The sequence below is a fragment of the Mustela erminea genome, chromosome 7, assembly GCF_009829155.1.
Source record: "Mustela erminea isolate mMusErm1 chromosome 7, mMusErm1.Pri, whole genome shotgun sequence".
Classification (NCBI taxonomy): domain Eukaryota; kingdom Metazoa; phylum Chordata; class Mammalia; order Carnivora; family Mustelidae; genus Mustela; species Mustela erminea.
The window spans coordinates 55,948,840-55,960,409 of NC_045620.1; positions in this window are offsets into that span (position 1 = coordinate 55,948,840).

An 11,570-nucleotide genomic window follows, 5' to 3' on the forward strand; every position below is an offset into this window, starting at 1 on the left:
TTACTATTGTTTTGCCTGAAGGCAAGTTGCGTGAACTACTAGTGGGAGGAAATTCAAGAGACAGATTTCTCGGGGTGGGGGGACTCAGGAAGGCCTCATGTGATGTATTTTGGGGGCACATATCTTAACAGTTACATGGTCCTTCCATTAGGACCCCTTTTCAGACCAGGGCTCATCATCACCGGGAGGGTCACTGTCGTACACTTTTGAACCAGAATACTTTCCCAACCTGTGGGCTAAGCAAACCTTGCACACCTTGCACATGCATAAACTACAATTTTTCCAATACATGCAAGTGCTGTGGTGATGAATAAGACACAAGTTCATTGTGTGGTACTCCCAAATTCATCGTAACTTTCAGTCCTGTGGTTGTCTAACCAAAGAATATTACACAGCTACCACTAACACATGAAGACATTTGACAAAATTATGCAAAAAGGGACCCTCCTACTCAAAATTTTGGAGTCTTTTTTCTAATCTGTGTCAGAGACATTTCTAACACAGCTACCTCTCCATGGACAGGGTCTAAGAAGATCTGGAATCTACTGCCTGTTTACAGTCCCTTGTCTCTTGAAGAATTCCGTTAGCCAGAATTGCCCTTCACTGTGGGTCTTCTGTTCTAGCTCTCCTTCTCCTCGACCTCCTTTTGTTTGTCTTGCTCTCTTTTTCTGCCAATATTTTTATTCTCCTCAGGTAGGCTTTCATCCTCAGCCTGATCACTATGTTCTGTATTCTTTTAATTGCCAGTTCATGGAAAAGCCTTCTTAACCCCAACCACAAGTATGCCTATTAGGTCTGGAGAACTTTACCCAAAAGCAGAGATGGAGAATTTGGACCAGGAGAAGAATCACTCAAATCTACACTAGTTCTTAAAGGTTGGTGGCACACAGTGTAACAGAAGCAGCTGGTATCCAGCTTTGGAATACAGCATGTCCCTGCCCGCAGGCCTGGTTTCCAACTGCCCGTACCTGCAATGTTTTGCCTTCAGGCTCTCTCTGGCCAATAGCGTCCGTTCTACCCCAGTGCAAGGCAGGGAAGAAGTGTGAGGACATTAACACCATCCAGAGTCCCAACAGCCAATGACTGATGGGAATTCATTGACAAATACCCAGCTCCTTCACCCTTCGGGAGGGATAACTGAGATACATGTCCCACACTGACTCCCAGAGTTCTCTGGGTAATTAAGCCCCAGATGTCCACAGTGGTCACTAGGTTCCTAACAAATCTCATTTTTTCTTTCTTCCTTGTCTTGTCACACTCCCCTGCTCCCTAATGCTGTTTTCTGTGATCTCTTCCCAATAATCTTCTTGCACTGCAATCCTTCTCCCTGTCTTATCGGGTAACCCAAAGTAGAATGCAGCAGGACATTCTCTGCCCATATGCATTTTAAACAAGCTATTTCTAGATTGAAGAAAAGGATAATCTGGCCATCCTCTAGTCCTGCTTGGATTTGTAATTCATTACCTGGAGTTGACAGTTAGCCATCTATGACCTGGACAAGTTGCTTAATGTCTTTGTGCCGCAGCTCCCTGATTGTGGAATAAGGGTTTGGGCTGGAGCAATGATTTTCAAAGTGCAGGGTTCTTCTGAAATAACTTTAAAGATTCTCCAGACAAAAGCAAAATCTGGAAATGAAGAGGCACTTATAGAATCATTTAAGTTAAATTACAAAACTTCAAGGAAGGGGGAAGAATATAGTGTTGGGTATTGGGAGATAATTCTCCATGGGTCTCTCATGTTTCTGCTCCTCTCACAAACAGAGGCCTTGACAATCTTTATTTCAGACTGTCCTTTCTTTGTTGTATGGCAGAGAGCCTTTGGAAATAAAGGCAGTAAAGGCAGTGTCTCCCAACAGCCAGTGGTAGGTTCGCTTACCATTCAGCATAATGAAGGTAATGCTTTCCTCCACTACCATGGTTGAGCAGATTCCTTGTCTTGTAGCCCATTATAAGAATGCAAGTTCTCTTGGGGCATCTGGGAGGCTCGGTTATTAAGCATCTGCTTTTGGCTCAGGTCATGATCCCAGGGTCCTAGGATAGAGCCCTGCATCCAGCTCCCTGCTTGGCCGGAAGCCTGCTTCTCCTTCTCCCACTCCCCCTGCTTGTGTCCCTCTCCATCAAATAAGTAAATAAAATCTTTAAAAAAAAAAAAAAAAAAAAAGAATTCAAGCTCCCTGAGCTTTGAGCTTTCTGGGCACTGATAAACACCCATTCCTTACATAGAATCTTCTAGACCACTTGGAGTTAACCCAAAATGACTTGAGAAACAAGGGGAACCAAAAGCAGAGATGAAGGTCATGTCACTTGCTATCTGGGAGTATGAAAGCCCTTTGTCTCTGATCCAGGAATTTCATGTCTTCTGCCAGCATTCGTGAAGCTATGGTATAATAACTTTTTAGCTTACAAGTTGGGTAAAACCTCAGACCCCTCACCATACTCAACATGTGGAAAATGTTACTGAATCTTGCATTGTTGGTGTTACCAATGAAATGTGGGCTGATGGAAGGTTTGTACAATATAGTAATTGCCATTGTCCAACAACAGAGTCTAAAATAGAACCCGAGTACAGACCCAAGTTCTGAAATAATTGGCTTAAACTCTGAGATTAGTAAAATCTTTACATTTCAAATAAGCAAGTGTATTGATGTTGGTGATTTCTCTACTTTGATTGTTTTTTTTTTTAATATGTTTTTACAGGCAAATAAAAGGGATATTTATCACTTTATAAAACACTCACCACAGACATATTTGGAGAAGAAAATTGTAACTAACTGCTTAGAACTCAAATAACCTCATAAAAAATGTAGCAATGTCTGTATAATGAGGAATAGAAAAACTATTTGCATAAAAATTATTGCCAATATGTATGCAAGCAGTATATTTGCATAACAAGCTCTGGCGGTTAACAAAAAGACAACTTTGTTTTTTAAGTGTTGGGTAACGTCCTACAAATTGACAACTTTATTAAAGGATTGTCTTCCCATTGCAAACTTTTCAGTTATTTACAGTGATAAATGCGGTGAATTCCAGAATTTACTTTTCATATTGAAGTTCACTGGTTATACTGAAGAGAGGCACCAGGGCATGTAAATACTTCAAATGAGACAGAAAATTACTATTGTGTAATAGAAGTATCTTTAGCTGAAACTCTCAAATATAGCATGACTGTGCTGTTTGCCTGTCTTATGGATATTTTTAAAGAACTAAATTTGGCAATGCAAGGCCCCTATGTTACCATGCCTAAAATTACAGTTAAAATGTCAGCAGTGAAACTGAAAACTAATGTTTGTACTCAACATGCAAAACAAAGTAAATTAGACTATTTAGAAACCTCAAATTACTATCTGACAAAGAGCTGTGCTACTGTGTCTGATTTTTAAAATATTAATACAGTTTTATATTGTTCATGGTTATGTTTGAAAAGTATTTCCTGCTCCATGATAATTAAAATTGTCTTATTCTTTCTCTGTTCCCTTACTATTCATCACATTTCTGAATTAGCTTAATTGATGTGTATCCTGGATGTCAAGGAAGCCATTTTTTAAAACTTGTACCATTTGGATCTAGTTGTGTTTATGAATTTTAACTGCTTTAGTTCTGAACAACTAGAATCAGGGAAGAGGGCCAGAAGACTGTGCTTGACATCCGTGAGTCCCAATTCCTAAATTTTTTATTCATGTTATTGTTCTCGATGATTTACTTTATAAGTACATGTTACTTACTTCATAAGTACATGATTTGGATGTGTAAAATAATTTTATGTTAACAAAATACCATATTTTCTGTTGCAGACCCTAGAGCTTTACCTAAGATTTTATTTTTGTGAGATTTGAGGGGTAAAGAATTTTGAAAATCACTAGACCAACTGGTTATTCAGTTTCTAAAGACTTTATTCCTCTAACTTGAATTTAAAACCAACTTTTCTATTTTTCAAAATTATTGAAACAGAACACTGAAATGCTATCCAAATTAGACATACACACCCCCACACACATATTCTTGTCTCACTGTCCCAGCATTTCCTTCTCTGGTGTGATCCAATTGCCTTCTCTAGTCATTGTCTGAATCAGATGTGCCAACTTTTCTGATTATTTGGTTTTTAAGTCCTCATTTGTCTCCCTTCAAGCTGGTTGCTTTTGGTCTCATTCGCTGCTCATCTATACTTTTGCAGAAAGATGGATGGAATATTTACATAGAACAACAAAAATGGAAAGCAGGTCATTTTGGTATTTTGTCAACTCTGATAAAAAGCTTTTAGTGGAGTAAATATTTAGGCTTATTGGCTGGGACAATATCTTAGTTTTTTATGCTGCCATATGAAGATGTCTGTACAATGAAAGATTCTGGAGAAAACCTTGTATTATATAATTGAAATACTCTTTATCTCAGATTATGGTGTTGTGCCTCAGGCTATGTACTTATCCTCTTACTGTGTAACAGATTATCCCATAATTTATCATGTAAAACAAGATACATGTGTGATCTCATGTTTTCTATGGATCTGAAACCTGGTACAACTTAGCTGGATGCTTCTGTCAAGGTCTCTTATGAGGTTCCAATCATACTGCTGTCCAGGGCAATGGTCTCATCTGAAGGCTCTACTAGGGGATGAGGGTTTGCTTCCTCACTGACTAGTATGGCTGTTGGCAGGATTCAGCTCCACACAGGATGTTGGACAGAGGGTCTAAGTTCCTCATTGGCTGTTGGCTAGAGCCTCCCTCAGTTTTTTTGACATGGGCCTCTCCATTGGTCAGTTTACAACATGGCATTTGTCTCCTGTCAGTGTGAGCAAGAGAAAGACAAAGAGAGGGGGCTCGAGGCAGAAGCCACAGCCCGTTTGTGATTTAATCTCAAAAGTGACATCCTGTAGCTTTTTCCATATTCTGTTGATAAGAAGCAAGTGACTGGGTCCAGCTCACACTCAAGGGGGAGGGTATTGTTCAAGGGCATTCCACCAGGAGGTGTAGATCACTGGAGGTCCTCTCTGAGCCAGCTGACTGTGGGGTGCTCAGCAGAAACCTCATGCCTCTCCCATAACCTGAAGGAGCCCAAGTCACACAGTGAGTAGGTGTATATGGCTGACATCACTCTGTTCCTGAAATTGAAAGGAAATGACAGCTTCCCTGCCCTTACGTGTCCACTATTTTATAACCATCCAATTCAGAACATGGGGATGTTGGTGGCAGTGGTGGAGGGCACACTCAGTCCCATCACCACAAACACTGAAAGTCTCACAGTGTGCCCACCAGACAGGAACAGGCCAACCACAGGACACACCACACAGGCCCAGCATGCCTCTCTTCCTCTGTAATCATACCTTGTCGCTACCTGTCAGATTATTACCATGCCTCACTGCATGAAAAGTGACTTTTTAAGATTAAAAGAATTCTTGCTCTGAATTGAGGTTGACATAAGCCAGTATATTGCAGCTGAGACTTCGCTGCCCTGACTAGCTGCTATGGCAGTTTCCGGAACTTGCTAATTGGCGTGTGTCCAGACTTCAGGACTGTACTTGTTTCAGCTGCTACTCAAAGTAGGAGCTGACTGTGCCAAGGTCTCTGCACAGCTCAAATCCCTGCACCACTCATAATGGAAACTGTGTGGATAACCACCTGACTGAAGCTTGATTACATTGGCTGTTGAAAAATAATCAGCATGATGGGTTGAATAAAACACTGGATATACATATGAAACAATTTACATTTACATAGAGAAAGCTGTATGAAGAGTTCACTCATTTTCTGAAATACAGAGTTGACAAGAGGCAGTGATGATCTCAAATCGAGGACAAGGAGGACTATCACTCCTCTTGAGAAGCACCCAAGGAAGATGATCTAGAACAGCAAGCAAGGAAAGCTCTAGTTTCATCTATTAGTATTAGAACTCAAAATACATATGGTTCCAAACTCATTCCAAGTGCAGATTGTGTTTGGTTAAAAGTTCTATTGGGAGGCAGTCTTGCCTAGCTTTGACGGAACCTCTCTACTGGAACATCCCAAGCTCCATAGGAATGCTAGGGATTGCAGTGGCAAGAGCAATTTGATTCCCTGCGATTTCAGCTGCCCCACCTCTCCTCAGTACAGATTGCAGAGAGAAGAAGGAGTTATGCCAAGATCTATTTTAAGGCTCTGTACATTAACTAAAGAGGCACACCTATTTTTAGCCCAAATGAATAGATTTTCATTACCTTAACCCTAAAACTGAAGATGAGGGTGAGTTGGTGGGCTTTCCCCTTTCATCTCAAACTTTCTAAGTCTTTAGAAATCATTCTTGACCTAGAATGTGATGAATTCTGAAATATGGTAATTATCTGTTTATAATGCAAACAATTGGCAACACATCCTTGATCAGATCCTCAATACGAGTCCTTGGAGATATTAGAATTCTTCCCCAAGCAGCTCTTGAAACATGCATTATTTTTGACTTATAAACTTCAGCAGTACAGAGGAGACACCCAACTTTTCTGTTCCTGTGCCATAAGCTCAGGGGATTTTTCTTCCACGCTGAATGAAGGCTGGTTTGACACAGGCTCGAGGAAAAAGCTTAGAGGTAAAACCAAAGAGAGAAAGAGCAGATCCATGATCAAGGGATTCAGGGCATCCAGAAGGCAGACACAGAGTTGGGATGAGCTACTGGCCTCTTGGTTGCCTCTTTTGTGCCTAAAAATGATACCTAAGTGTCTCTATTTTCTATCATCAAATTACAAAATGTTATTAATATTTAAATTTACATTTTTCATTTAATGCAACTATATTCCTTTTTAAGTAAGTGTGATGCATCAAACTTCAGATGTTCAGAATTGGAAAGATAAAGAACTATTATTTTTTTTAACTGACATTTCTGACATTTAAGTAATTTTGAGGGTAGTCTGTTATCATGTGTTTACATCTATTGTACTATTTCCCATCAAATGTCTTCCATTCAATATTTCTGGAGATCTTTCTTTCCATGGAAAGCAATCTCAATGTAACTTTATGGTAGAGATCAATGGATAGTTTACAATATGGACGTTTGCTCTATAAGCTATTGAAGTAAAATTTATCTGTTCTGTAGTGTAAAAGAGGCATAGAGAAGCATGTACACTCAACTGTTAATCACAAGTTAATACTGGGAAATACCACCAGGCTCCTGGGATCTCTTACCCCAGGAGGTGCCAAGACCCTCCATTTGGGACCTATCGCATGGAGCTCTAGATCACTTCTAGAGCCCCCTAGAGCCCGATGGAGTACAAGATACCCAATTTGCCCACCAGCAGAGGATACCATGGACAGCACAAGCAGATGGCCAGACCCAGTGGAACCCTGTGAAGCTTGAGGTGGAACTCCATGGCAAACCATGGCAGTCTGACTTGACCAAAGAGGATGGACATCCCTGCAGTACCAGCCAGGATAGTTGTCATCACCCAGAGAGGTTCCCTGTCCCTTCCCCTATCCTGACCCTGTGCCCTGACATGACATACACAGACCAACCTCAGGAAAAATGTTATGTGTGTACATTTGTGTGTCTGGGTGGACACTGAGGTCACTGCAGGTACATTTCTGTCACCAGGGGGCAAGGAAGGGGTATTGTACTCCCCAAAGAGAAGAGTTTCAGATAAATTGAGACTCCCTTGGGTTCCTGGATGCAGGTGTTTCACCCGTAGTTCCTATAGACTTCTACATGAAGCTCAACTTACAGTTTCCCAACTTTCTAAAATAATCCAAAACTAATTCCAAAAGGACATTTTCACTTTTGTTCAGAGAATGCTTGTCATGTAGGCTGCAGTGGCACTTTATGTTTAACAGTTTTATTGAGGTATTACATTTGACATTTGATGAATAACACCTGTAAATTGGATCTGAAGATAGAATGGACCAAAGACATGGGTTTGATGTCTAGATGGTGACATCTTGAGATGTCTAGGTGGTCCTTCTCAGCTCCAACATGCTCTGATTACCTGAATCACCAACACCTCCTTTTCCTGGAATTGTTGGGAATTTCAAAGAATCTACTACCTGAGTCTCTTTTTAAAAATTAGATGTCTTGTAAACCTTAGCCCCCCTCAATTTTTTTTTTAAAATTCAAGAAATCTCACATCATTCTATGGCCATAGCCCAGATATGATTAACTTTTGGACACATTTCCTTCCAGACTTTTTTTCAAATGTACATTTTACTCTCATAGTTGTATTTTTTTTTATTGCCCATACAATTTTTCACAGCTTGTTTGGGTAATACATATATTTAATTCAACTTCAAAAGTGAAAAGTTGTGGCCACTTTGTTGCTTTCAGTTACACAATTTCAATTACAAGTGAGAATCACTGGTGGGGATCATATTTTGATCATTAATTCCATTTTCCTGATCACAAATGATTGCCTTGTGTTCTTTTGCATTTGGTTATCAAGGTTTTAATGTTCTTATTTACTCATATGACCTCTTTAGCTGATAAATATATTGAGCATTTTTCTACCAAATTTGTCCTAGTCGACAGATTTTCATTAACATGCTATTTATTTAATCGTATCTTTCTTTTACGAATTGCTGTGCCACTTCGATTCTTAGAAAACTATTCCTCTTCAGGGTCTTGACAAATATTTTATATATTTTATAAATAATTTTCTTCTGTGTTTAGCTGTTGGAATTTTCTGACACTGTAGATAAAATCCGTGAATGAAAACAAAATTACTCTTTCCCCGACTGTAATCCCGGTTCCCTCCCGGTCGCGCCATCTTGTGGGCCTCCACCAGCCACCCTCCTCCTCACTTCCTCCACTTCTTTGAACAGGAAGTGGGACAATTTTGTGTCAGGCAAAGCGAAGGGCTCATGGGGGGGCACCATTCCTTCCTCTGGCCTCCTTTGTGATCTCTGAGAAACCAGAGCTGTTCACCTCAGCTGAGTTACCCCAGAAACCACTCAGCAGTTGTGATGCGCCAAGCTTCGAAATGGCCTTCTGCTTTGGCATTATGAAAATGTCCACTTTCTGCTGTGGGCATCACCCTCGTGGACCTGCAGTGCTCAGGGCCCGGTGCCCCTTTCATTTGAGAGCAGGATACCATCAGAAAGTCTTCCCGCGGCCCTTAAGATGCCTCAGGACTTTCCGTATCGCTCTCTTTTTCCTTCCTGTCTCATTTTCGCTGCCTGGAACTATAGGCATCCCTAAGTGTGGAGCCCTCCCCACCGCAACCCCATCAATAAAATTCTCACCACTGTTCTTCACTGAAGAGCTTTAAAAAGAAAATGGATGGCCATTTCTCTGAGAGAGTTTAATTATGATCTTGCCCTACGGCAGCAAGATGAATTGGATGGCATCTCAAATTCTTTCCAAAGGAGCAGTTGGGAGACCTATAAAGCCTTGTGTCTAGACTGGAAATGAGGGAAAATCCTAGTTGTCTTAAAGTGGATGAAGTCCACAAGAGTTCCGTTTTTTTCAAAATTTTACTTCGTTAATCTCAGGAAAGGACTCCTACTTTTAAAGCTCTGATAATGCCCGGTCTTAGGCCACTGGCCATCTGAGCCTATATACCAAGATTATCAGAATTCCCAGTGACATACTGTCCCTCCCCCGTGCAAAGATGTCAGGGAGCTGGCAGGGAGGAAGTTTTCCATGAGCTGTGGAAACCACTCCCACAAGAGACAGACGTGCATCCTAGCACCTCAAGAGAAACTCGACTTTCATTTGCTATTAATTTTTTATCATTCTCGACCACTTTTGCCCCAGAAATTTCAAACCTTATCAATCTTTCACCATTCACTCTGTACCATTTTCAGTGCGGAGGGAAATGAGACCACTATTCGCTCACATTATAAAAAATATCCTGTTCATATCATGTCTTTGTTTAGATTCCAATATACTAAGGTTGTGTTTTGTTTTGTTTTGCTTGTTTTTTTAATTAAAACTTGAGTAGAGGATTTAATGCCTACTTTAAACATAGTCCTACATTTATTTTATGAATGTTATTCTTTTCTTGACAAGACGGGTTTGGAGTCTTAAAATGTCTTTTGAATGTGCATTATTATCCATTGAGCTAAAAATCATGTTTTCCTTTTGTTAATGCAACTACAAGAAGAGGTCAATGTTTTCTCCTTGAAAACTTAAGTAGTCTCATTTAGATGACTTGACAAAAAAAAAATATCCCTTTGCTTGATAAATATTAAAAAATTACAACAGCGAGACGAAGATACATAACAAAGATTCCTAACCAAGGAGACAATGCTTTTATTGGTCTAAATGTTATATGGAGAGAGGGTCAGCCCTAAACAATGGGACAGGTGTGGTTACTTAATAAATGGTGTCTGGTTAAGTGTTTGGCAGTTTGGGGGAGGGAGAGGATCTACTTAGTTCCTGTAGCACGGATTGCTAATTTCCCTCCAGATCTGTTCCCCTCTCCCTGTTTACTAATAGCTCCCCCCCAGCTTTAGAGAGCACCTCCATCAACACATGCTGTGCTCCCCAGTTCCCTGGCAACTAGAGAATCACACAAGAACCCAGGCACTTTATTTACACAGAAAACTGCATGCCCTTGGTTCTTTATCCCTTCCTGCAGACTGAAATTCAGACTTGGTGGTTAAAGATCAGCAGTGGCCATGGGAGAGTAAACAGCCTTGGGACTAGCAGAACTGGAGGGAAGAAGTCTGGGTCCCAGGGTCCCTGTGTGATTCAGGGAGCAGAGCTTCCTGTCCTGGCTGGCCCTGGGCCCTTGACAACAGTTGATCACCATATAAGAGACTAATTATCAAATTGAATGAACAGTTGAATATTTGCAATGGACATAAAGATAAAAGATATAAAATATTCAAAGGAGATGAGATATGAATTGCTCTTGAACACATGAAACAACACTCAATTTACTCCTAATAGGAAAAAGCAAATTAAAATAATGTTTTTAAACCTCTCAGATTGGCAAATAATCAATACAAAGTGATAAAACAAAAACAGACAACTTCAAGTAAATAAGGAAGGATGCAAATAAAACAAAGCATACAGAAAAAGAAATATTTATTGAAGATAACAAGCCAATATTTCCATGTATTAATCGGCAATATTTCCCTATTGTGGGGGAATATGTACATTCCAACAATGTTATGAGGAAATTGGATACAAATCTTATGGAGAATCATAAAATTGTGTTTTTGCTAGCCTTTGTCAGTTTATACAGTTGAAATGATTCAAAATATAGCAAATGTATACATGAAGATATTTATAGTGATATCATTAATAATAGTAAAAAATTAAAGTCAAGATGCCCACAGAAGGGAGATGGCTATTATGTAACCACTCAGTGGAAGAGTGTAATCATTTCAGATGATGCTTGTGAAAACTGCAACACATAACAAGAGGATTGATATATTTTTTAAGTGGAAAAAGCAAGTTGAAACTGTACATACATTTATTGTGCTGTTGCGTTTTCTATGCCTACATCTGGTTCTGTATCTTTAGCCCAGATCTGTCTCTTCAGCATAATGCTGAATTTCAGATGGCTATCTCCACCTGCCTACTCCTTATCCTTTTCCAATAAATCTTCCAGGCTTCTGCCAAATTAATTCATCCACTGTTTATTCAACAAATATTTATTGAGCGCTAATCACTAGC